We start from the raw sequence: 11,555 nt of genomic DNA, 5'->3' as shown, positions 1-11,555 counted from the left end.
CGAGATCTTCGAAACAACCGGGTTAGATTCAAAAATCAGTCGTCTCAAATTTTGATTCATCTCTATTTTTGTACCAATCACCTTGATTTCTGCACACATGTTTCAATTCCTTCGCATAAAGATTGTAAGGAACTCTCAATTTCTATTAGTAATCGTAGATTGTGAAAATTTCATTTAGGATTTTATTAAAAATTTGTGGTGAGTTTTCAAAAAATATAGAATTCAATAAATCATTTCAAATTCACTCCAGAACTTACATATTTGATATGTTTAATTATATTTTTTTAACAAATTTTAAGTGGGTAGGATATTTCAACTGGCTAATTCTGTCAGTTGGGTCTTGTGCACCGTTCGGACCCCGTTTTGATCTAAGTGTTGTACTTTTTCAATATTATTGATGAAAATAAATTTCATAATTTAAAAAAAAATATGATTTAATATTAAATGAACTCAAATTGAGTTGATGAATATCAGAAAGTGGATATTTTATTTGAAAGATTAAAAATTATAAAAATTGGAAAAAGGGTATGAAACGGTAAAATGTCAAAATACACCCGAGGGGTGATGTCTGCATTTTACATTGTTGTGTTGTATGTAGGTTAGTGAACGAATATCTAGGGATAATATTACTGGTTGCATGTTTATTTACTTTCTGTTAGTGCGTGGCGCTATTTACTTTTTCGTTATATTATTTATTTTAGGCCGGTTGGCCACAGTTGCATGGTAGGAAACTGGATATCCATTCTCAATCTTGTATTGTTAATTTCTCTTTTATTTTCAAATGAAAATAATATATATATGTAATTATTTGGTGCACTGTTAAAGAGTCTGTGAATGCTTGAAGGGATAGTGCGTCATATCATCCGGAGTGGTGTACTATCGTGGGATATACGGTAAGGATCACTAAGCTAATATGTGGTATGAGACGCGTATGAGAGTGGAGTCACAACTGGAATCCGGGTTTATTCCTCTCTATCTTTACTAGTGAACTTGTAATGTAAAGGTGGTCGTATACGAATGGTTTGTATATTTGGGAATCACATGCACGTCTGATAGGCATAGACGAAGATGATTAGTCAGTGATCACTAACGTTCTGACACATTGAAAAAAGACCCATTGCTTACGATCACGTCAAGCGACCAGCCTGAGTTGGACAAATGGTCAACCAAACGTGGTAAATGTAGCGATCGGCCATAAAATTAGAAACAAAAAGCCAGTAAAGAATTGTAACATTATGTCCCGACTAGGAGCGATCTAGTCGTGAATCCCAACTCTCTAATTCCACTACTCCACCATGTGTATTATGTATATGTTGCCTTATTTTAATATACAAAATGAAATGAAAGTTTAATATTTCTATTTGATCAATTAGATTTGTATAAAAAGAAAATGTTATAGTGAGTACTGTTGGTTGATGTAATATCAGTTTTAAAATGTTTAGTTGCTCATCTTTGACTATATGTACCAGTTAATCATAGTTTCTTCTATAAAATTTTGTATATTTTAAAATGATTCAGTATGTTTATTCGGTCATGTTAGGAGAGGTTATTGATAGAAATTGTTTGCTTCCATATTGGATAATCATTGTTACTCACCCTTTCATTCTCTATTTTTTTAGTTTCAGATTCGAAAATTGGCGAAACAGGTGTAGAAAATGAGTGAGAATCATCTGGTGGGTCAGATAGACAACCAGAGTCTGTCACTTGGTGAGTATTGGAATTATACCCCCTAGTGGTATTAATTTGTTTAGGATTATTACGAATTTTGTCTTGAGTGTTAGGACTTCTGTTAGAGTGAGGATGTTTGTATAATTCTGTGTTTTGTTATTCATCCGTACTCTGATCTATCGTTCGTTATTAGATGTATGCAGGCTTCCGCTATTGTTATATTTTGTATATATATATATATATGCAGGATTGTATGTCGTTTATTAGGTGCATGTTGAACGCCTTGGAATGCTAACATAAACAGAGGAGACCATGTCGAAATTTCGAGGTGCCACTTAGTACCTCAGGATCTGACATGGGAATTTGTGTTAGCGTTTGGCGGGGCACCACATATCACCTCATCAATATTTTATTAAACCAATTAACTCGATTGATACTAATCTGAAAGATTGACTTAGCAACCGGGCTAATAGGTTTGAAAATATTGGTTGACACATTTTGTTAATTACAGCCATCGGATTGGATCGGTATTGCAAGTTTAATTTGGGTGGTGTAGACCAGTCCACCCTCATACCTTTTGGTTAAGTTATATAAAGCAACTCGGGAGCACTCAGGGTCAATTCGAGTTGTGGCCTATTGGGATCGCACTTAAATTCAAGTTTCTAAGCTTACTATATGATTGAGGTTCGGTTAAGACAATGCTTATGTCATTCCAACAAAAAATAACGATATATGTCAAGTCTCAAAATCCCGATGACTCCTTAGTTAGAATCTCGATGTGTGAGGTAAACAAATACACAACCTGATAGAACAATCACAAGTAATAATACTTATGAAAAAGGAAATACACGCAATGGAACAACAATTGACTAACATCTATATAAGATTTTAGAGTAAGCGGAAGCAATAGCTAAACACTAATATAAGTCAAAATTCTCAATCTCATAATACACCAGATTACAAAAATTCCTAAACTAACATGTTTCTTATCTATAAGAAAAAACCGTTAGGATCTTCTATTAATCCTCAAAGAGACGGCAGTGGCACGATATCAACCTAATCCTCTTCAGGGACCTCCTCAAAAGACTCCTCAAAGAATGGCTCCTCAAAAGTTGAAAATTTTGTAAGGGGAAGGATAGGGTGAGTACTCAACAGGATGAATGTCGTTCTAATAGCGAGTCATACATGCACGAGTAATCATTTGAATAGTTAAATAATGCAAGTTTTTCATAATGTAACATACGATAAATGTTTAAGCATACTCAGTAAACAATTATAATAATTTCAATATATCATTTCTATCATTTAAAGTGACTTATGCATCTTTCAAATAAAAATATCTATCAAACATTACAAAATAAGGAAAAGATAAATAATAAGAACACGACGGTGTAGTCGATAAAAGAGTAGAGGAACACGCCGATATAACAGCCTTAACTATGACAATTCGTTATTTCAAACTTCCAATCTGACGTGGAATCCTATCGTTATAATCTGATTTTGTGGCCGGTCTAGCATAGTTGGACGACTATTTATCCGACTTTGACTGGTCATTGACCAAGAGCCCAACACTGAGTTCAACTAATAGTGAGGTCAACCATTTAACGACTACAGACTAGCAGTGATAACTAACTAGCCCAAGAGACCCCTCATGTCGAAGCCTGTTAAGAGACAATGCATGTGAACCCCGCCTACTTTTATACTATACATAGATCGCCTTTACACAAAAAGTTATTCAAGAAATAAGTAGAAAAAATTCTCGGATCTCATAAGCTGTAATATGCTCTAAGGTATCCCATATTACTGAAGAGCATACGACATCTCATACTATCCTAGATTGACTCGCTACTTCTTGATACATAGCAACACATCACTCAATATGGGTTTTCTATGAACATTTTCTCGTAAACCAAATAGTTTGTATATAATATATCATTTCTTTTAATCGAAATACAAATAAGAATTGGTAGTGCTCTCTAGTGACATCCATCTGTCATTTTTATATCTCCATTCATCCATTTATTTATCACGTCTTATGTGGTATAGCCACTACGTAGAATTGGAGGTACTATCCCATTAATTAGTTGAGAACATACGTTCTCTTTATACATCCATTAATCAATCGAGCAATCTATCGTCTAATTTCCTACATATCTATCAAAGTGTTTTTCACTTTTAAAGTTACCCAAGATTCATAGAGCATTAACCAATTTTATTCGATGGTTTTAATTGAGTCGAAAGACTCGAAAAACATGATAAAGATATAAGATGTAAAAGCTGTAAAACTGTGAAAATTTGGTTAAGTGTTGGAAAAGTGATTTTTCAAAATTTTTGAAATTGAAAATGACTTTTTCTAAATGAAAGCCATTGACAATATGAGAAACACCATATAATTTTTTATAACTTAATTCAAAGTAATGCTAAAGATATCGCGTTTTGAAAATCGGACGAAAACAACAAAACTTACATTTTGTTCTTGAAACTAAAAATCACATTTTGATATGATGAGATTTGGATCTTAAAACCATTCCCAACATTTTTTTATTCTGACAGCAGTGACATGGAAGGCTGACGGCGGCGCCTACAACAAGCATGAAGGCCAAATATATATATATGTAGGGAACGGTTCAGCAACCCCATTATGGTGCCACACATTTTTCAAAACATAGGTTACAAGCTTTGGAATGAGCTGATTATTTGTGAGGATGGTCTCTATGATGAGGAGATCATCCTCACCAAAAATCAGCCTATTCCAAAACTTCTAACCTCATCAAAAGTGGTTTACAAAAATTGGATGGTCCACAATTCTTCAACTTGTAAACTTGGGTTAGAAGTTTCAAAATGAGCTGATATTTGGTGAGGATGATCTCTTCACTGTAGAGATCATCCTCACAAAAAATTAGACTATTCCAAATCTTTTAACCCCATCAAAAGTAATTTATAAAAAATGTGTGGCACCATAATGGGGCTGCTGAACCGCTATATATATATATATGTATGCATTTTCTCGAAAATCGATGAAACTCGACCTAAAAATTATAGCACTCATAAAATGATTAAAATACATTGAATAAACTAAAATAAATAAAAAACAAACAAGCAAACATGATTCAAATTGTTCAAATATATATAACTTTAATGAAATAATCGATCTATCAAATATCGCATGGATTTTCTATGATATTATCGTATAACTAGAAGGTAGAAGGGAAGGCTACCTACATCGGGCTATTCTCTATGGTTCAATAGAGTCTAAGGATCACCTTTGCCCGATCTCAAAGATTTTTTTCCTATGAAAATCAAAGTTTCTAGCATCCATGCGTAATACTTGATGAGATGAACAACTTTCCTTCTTGTGGCAAAGTTCGGATTGTATTCGTTTGGCTTAAATTTGAGTTGCAAATCTCGAGGAAAATGGTTTAATTTTATTTGGAGAGGAGAATAAGAAAAATCAAAATTTTCTAATTGGGGAATGATATTTATAACTTAAGTTGGGCGTACGCGTCATTTCAAAAATTATTTTTCCTGAATGCTGAATTGGACATTCTTATATTCTATTTCGGGTGATTTTTTTGAAACAAATCTAATGGTATGATCGGATTCCTCAAATTATATCGCTAAAGTGTCGTTTACCAATTTGATAATTTCTTGATGTGAAACTCAAGGTTTTGATAACTTTTTCGATCGACTGCTGATTAAGTCGTTCTTACAGGTTTAATTATGTTTCTCAACCCTTTGGAATCTATTGGTGAAGTTAATTTTTCTCAAATATTGAAAATTAAGGATCCATACTTTTGAATCAACGTAAAAACTTAAAATTCTTTTCTCAAGATACATATTAAGATTTTCAGGTTATTACATCCTCCCTCCCTTAGTAAGAATTTCGTCATCGAAATTAAACATACATTAATCGAAGAATAATTCCAAAAATTGAGTATGCATCTCCGTTTCTTTCTCCCAAGTCGCTTCTTCGACATTATGATGTTTCCAAAGCACATTAACCAACACAATAGCTCGTGACCTCAACATTTTCTCCTTACGGTAAATAATCTTTATTGGTCTTTCCTCATATGATATGTCTTCCTCTAGATTCAAGGATTGCCAATCAATAGCATGGGATGGGTTCGGTTCATACTTTCTCAACATCGATATATAAAATACATTATGAACCCTTTCTAGCGGAGCGGGTAAAGCCAATTTGTATGCAACCATGCCGACTCTGTTTATGATCTCAAATAATCCTACATACCTCGACTTTAGTTTACCCTTAATCCCAAACATATTGATTCATTTTCTAAGAGAAACCTTCAAGAATATAAAATCACCGATTACGAACTCTAACGGTCGTCAACGATGATCTGTATAACTTTTCTGCGGGTTCTGTACTACCCGCAACCTTTCTCGAGCTATTTTAATCTTCTCAGTAGTCTCCAAGACGATGTCGGGTCCCAACAGAATACTATCCCTGACTTCTGCCTAACAATTCGACAATCTGCACGGTCTGCTATATAACGCTTCAAATGGTGCCATGCCTATACTAGATTGGTAACTATTGTTATATGCAAATTCAGCTATTGCCAAGTGACTCTTCTAGTTACCTCCAAAATCTAGTAGACAAGCCCTCAACATGTCTTTCAATATCTGAATAACATGTTCTAACTATCCATTAGTCTGTGGGTGGAATGTTGTACTCATCTTTAGCTTCGTACCAAATGCAACTTGAAAACTCCATCAGAATTGAGATGTAAAGCGTGGATCCTTATAAGATATAATAGAAATTAGGACTCCATGTAACTTCATAATCTCCGAGACAGAAATCCTGCTTAGCTTATTCATAGTGTAGGTCATCTTGATAGGTAGAAAATGAGCGGATTTAGTAAGCCTATCTACAACCTCCCATACAGCATCAATCCTATCATTGACTTTCAGCAACCCACTAACAAAACCCATAGTCTCGTGCTCCCATTTCCATTCTAGAATAGGAAGTAGTTGCAACAGCCTTGCAGATCTCCTATGCTCAGCCTTTATTTACTAACATGTCATATAACGACTCACATACTGAGCAATATGTTTTTTCATCCTTAGCTACCAAAAATTTCTTTTCATGTCCTAATATATCTTGGTACTCCCTGGATGAATAAAAAAATGTGACTTATGGGCTTCATCCATTATGTCCTTTCCCAACAAAACGTCGTGAGGAACCCAAAGTCTATTATGGAATCTTATACTGCCATCATCATGAATTCTCCAACTCTAATCACTAAAATTCTCAGCTTTCTGTTGATACGCTTCCAATTCTGTATCTGTCTTTTGAGCTTCAATAACTTTCTCAATGATCTGCGGTTGTGCTCTCAGTTGGGTTACATAGGATTTCTGTTCTTCTATTTCTGAGGGAATAATGAATGCGTAATTAGTTTTAGTCTCTAGCATTTTTCATTCCTCAATCCTTATGTGAGCAAACACCTCATCTTTCCTATAACTTAAAGCATCTACTACTACATTAGCCTTACTAGGATGGTAATACAACGTGAAGTCGTAATCTTTCAGGTACTCTATCCATCGCCTTTGCTTCATGTTTAAATCTTTCTACGAGAACAAATGCTTATGACTCTTGTGAAATGAATACACTTTGAAGGTTTCTCCATATAAGTAGTGTCTCCAAATCTTGAGTGCGTGCACTGTAGCCACAAATTCTAAATCATGAGTCGGATAGTTCTTCTTATGGGTCTTCAATTGTCTCAATATGTAGGCAATTACCCGACCATCCTGCATTAATACTGTAGACACCCCATTTTTGTACTCGCCTGATTAATCAACTCGTCAACCCGATCGCAATGATTCCCAATGATGGATGTGTATTCCATTGCTTTATTTTGTTAATAGATGTGTTTCAGAAATCCGGATGAGGTATCTCGAATTGACAAAATCTTAGAAACCACGCTACGCTAGGAAAATACGACCCCAGAAGCATAGAAACCATCATCTTGTAGACCAAAAAGAAGTTTCACGATAAAAATCACTAAAAATTGACCAAATTACCCAAATACCCTAACCTCAAAACAACCCTAGAGCCTACGTTACGATTAGGAAAACTCATTAAAACACATAAAATAACAAATCGAAATCAAATAAATCATTTCACTAATTTTAATAGAATTTGACAAAATTATGAAAATGCCCTCATAAAGTTCATGACCATTTCACACAAATTTTTTTTATAAATAACACAAACCAATATTTCCATTGAATTCCTTACGAAAAATCGATTCTAAAACATCCTAGAACATTAAAAATCGACTTAAAACGTGAAAAGCCCTCTCCGGGGGTAAAACGGTAATTTCACAACTTTCATAATAAAAAATTTCGAAATTAATAAATAAAACATTAAATAATTAAAGTAAAACATTGATGAAATTAATTTAAAATTTTGAATTAAAAAATCGATCAATCGGGCTTTCAAGTAAAATTGTTGAGGGTTCGTGAGATATTTCTTTAAGTCCCTCCATTTGGGGGTCCAAAGAATTAAAGAAATAATGGAGGAGGGGTCTCCAAAAATTAAAAGTAAATCAAGCAAGACTAAAGTCAAGGTATTAAAGTTAATCAAGTGAGACTAAAGTCAAAATTAAAGTCAATTAAGCAAGACTGAAGTCAAGATATTAAAAGTCAATCAATTAAGACTAAAGTCAAAATATTAAAAATCAATCAAATAAGACCAAAAGTCAAAATCATAATAGAGGTGCTCACACCCTATTTTTGTATCAAATCATAAATCATAAGAGAAATAGGTCTAGAAGCCCCCCTAGCCTCCCATAAACCCTAATTTTGGAGCCCCAACTCCTTACCTAACATCCCTCCTTCGATTTTAGCCTAAAAAACACCCAAAAGCCTTCCAAAAACATCCCAAAATCCACAAAAAACTTGAAGAGTTCAGATCCAAAAATAAGGAGATACCTTACCTCGGAGATCAGAAATCAAATCCGGAAACAGAACGAAGCAAGGGAGTACGGTACAAGGAGTTATTTTTGTCAGATCTGAGGGAATAAAGTTTGCTATCGGAAAGGTATACAAATTTTTTTTATTTATTTTTATCTAGGCTTTTAGCAATGTAATTTACTTGGGAAGTTAGTAGAGACCGGCTTTGGCCGGGCGGGGTTGGTGCCTAACACCTTCCAACCCCGTAACGTGATCCCCGGACTTTTTTTTCTCTTTCGTAGATTAGTTTGCCTTTTTTATAGTCAGTTTGGTTCCTAGAACTTAACAACTAGGTGAGACTCCCAAACCTCAAGGGTCAAAAGTGAATCCGCGCACCCCGCGGATCGAGGGCGCTTTCAGTGGCGACTCCACTGGGGACTATTGAGGATCAAACTTGAAAAACCCCAAGTATGGGAGCATTGCCAAGATGATCTAGTTTTTTTTTATATTATTTAGTTGGATTTATTTTATTTATTTTTTCTGTTTATTTATTTATTTTATCTTGATTGTAGATGATTTTGGGTATTGCATTTTTTTTTCCAATTAAGGATCACTTTTTTATTACTCCTAAATAATGAAAGATTCAAATTGACATATGAAAATGATGGAATGATGAAGGTTGGGACAGTAATGTTTAAACGTTTTTACAAAATATTTTAGTGAGAATTAAGTCTGGGAACCTCTTAATAAAACGTAGATTTCATTGAGTAGATTAATTTAGAACTTGAGTTCACTCAATTTTGTTATCGGAAGATTTAGATATCATCGATGTAAGTTCAATCTGTAAATCTGGAATTGTTGTTGAATGAAAGTTGGGACAGCAATGTTAAAACTTTTTTACAGAATATTCTAGTGAGAATTAAGTCTGGGAACCTTTAATAAAACGTAGATCTCATCGAGTAGATTAATTTAGAACCTGAGTCCACTCAATTTCATTATCGGAAGCCTTAGATATCATTGATGCAAGTTCAATCTGTAAATTTGGAATTGTTGCTGAATGAAGGTTGGGACAGCAATGTTAAAACGTTTTCACAGAATATTCTAGTGAGAATTAAGTCTGGGAACCTCTTAGTAAAATGTAAATCTCATCGAGTAGATTAATTTAGAACCTGAGTTCACTCAATTTCGTTATCAGAAGCCTTAGATATCATCGATGCAAGTTCAATCTGTAAATCTAGAATTATTTCGGAATGAAGGTTGGGACAGCAACGTTAAAACGTTTTTACAGAATATTCTGGTGAGAATTAAGTCTAGGAACCTTTAATAAAATGTAGATCTCATCGGGTAGATTAATTTAGAACTTGAGTTCACTCGATTTCGTTATCGGGAGCCTTAGATATCATCGATGTAAGTTCAGATTGTATTTTCCAAATTCAAAGAAAATCTGAATTTATCTAATGTTAGCACAATTAATATTCCTGAGAGTGAGCTCATCTCAACCATTGTCATTCTATCATCAATGTAACATCTAATTGAATCTCGATTTATTTTGGATCACCCAAAAGTAACCGTTGATTAGACCATAGACAACAAATTTGTTGGCCTTTTTAATGTTGGATCAGATTAATTATTATTTGTGTTATATGCCCATATAATGTGCCATGATCTCTACAGATATATTTGTGATGTGTTTGCTTTCATCTTAATTTCGATGTGATGGGTTTTGTATTATTTTCTTAATCAATATTTATTTGATATCCATATGTGATGACATAATCTGACCCATGGGCCCATTTGTTTGAAAAAACCCCAGGCACACCCCACCCTGTTTCGCACACACCACATGTACGTTTACTGCTTTACTCACTTACACGTCCCATTTAGCCAACGTGGCACTAGTGCGTGGCCCGGTCTCTTCGGAGATGCGACGTCCTTCATGAAACCCACAACTCCAGTCACATACCTTAGGGTATATCAAACTGGGGCATGAATACCGTCTGATCAGGTGATTCTGATAAGTATATTGATGCACCCAGGCTGGAGCGACCTGAGCCTTTGACCTATTGTAAGCCACACAGTCACATGTCCCGATTGCCAACGTAGTATTAGTACGTGGTCGGTCCCCTCGTGGGATGCCAAACCATTTATGAAAGCTACAACTCTTGACTCGTACCCATAGGTATAAAAGATAATCTAAGTATATCAATTGCACTTCTTGGTCAAAATCGGTGCCTAAGCAAGATCTTGCCCCGCTGTACCCTACTGTACGAGGGGGATAGACTACGTCTATTCTAGACGAGAGGTATTTAAGTGGGCCCTTGCTCAGCATTGTCCTCCACCTCTCAACTGGAGATCAAACTGGCTGTTTTTGACTTCAGAGAAGTGAATTGAGATTTTAGATTATCACTTATACGGTATATCAAACCAATTCACCACGTATCGAAAGGTATATAGGTGTGCTTGGGCAAGGGTAGCCAGATAAAAATGCATTGCACGTAGTAAGCTTAGAGTCTAGAAACCTTTCCTGTAGGCCACGACTCGAACTTATCGTGGGTGTTCCCGGGTTGTTTAATGGATGGAGCCTGTTGATTGATGAATGTATGTGAGTGATGTGAATGATGAGATCAAAGTGTATGATTGTCCTCAAGGATCAAAATTTTATTTTTGAAAATTAAAATGGGTGCACCAACCCATAAAGAACCTATTCTTTTACAATAATGACCCAGTCCATCCCGATCCAACAATCATGGTGGGCCGAGCCATTTAAATTGAAAATGAAAATCAAAAGAAGACAAATAATTTAAGAAAAAGAAAATATTTTTCAGAAAAGATTATTTTCCAAGAGAACTGTTCTTTAGAAGAAACGTTTTCCAGAAAAAATATGTTCCAGAAAATATTTTCAAGAAAATATTTTCCATAAGAATAAGATTTTCCAAAAGAAAATAAATTGACCTTTTACATGGACCATTGGAAGA

Source organism: Akebia trifoliata, chromosome 6, assembly GCF_017979445.1.
Source record: "Akebia trifoliata isolate Shusen 1 chromosome 6, ASM1797944v1, whole genome shotgun sequence".
Taxonomy (NCBI): domain Eukaryota; kingdom Viridiplantae; phylum Streptophyta; class Magnoliopsida; order Ranunculales; family Lardizabalaceae; genus Akebia; species Akebia trifoliata.
Note: the sequence above shows the minus strand (reverse complement) of the source record.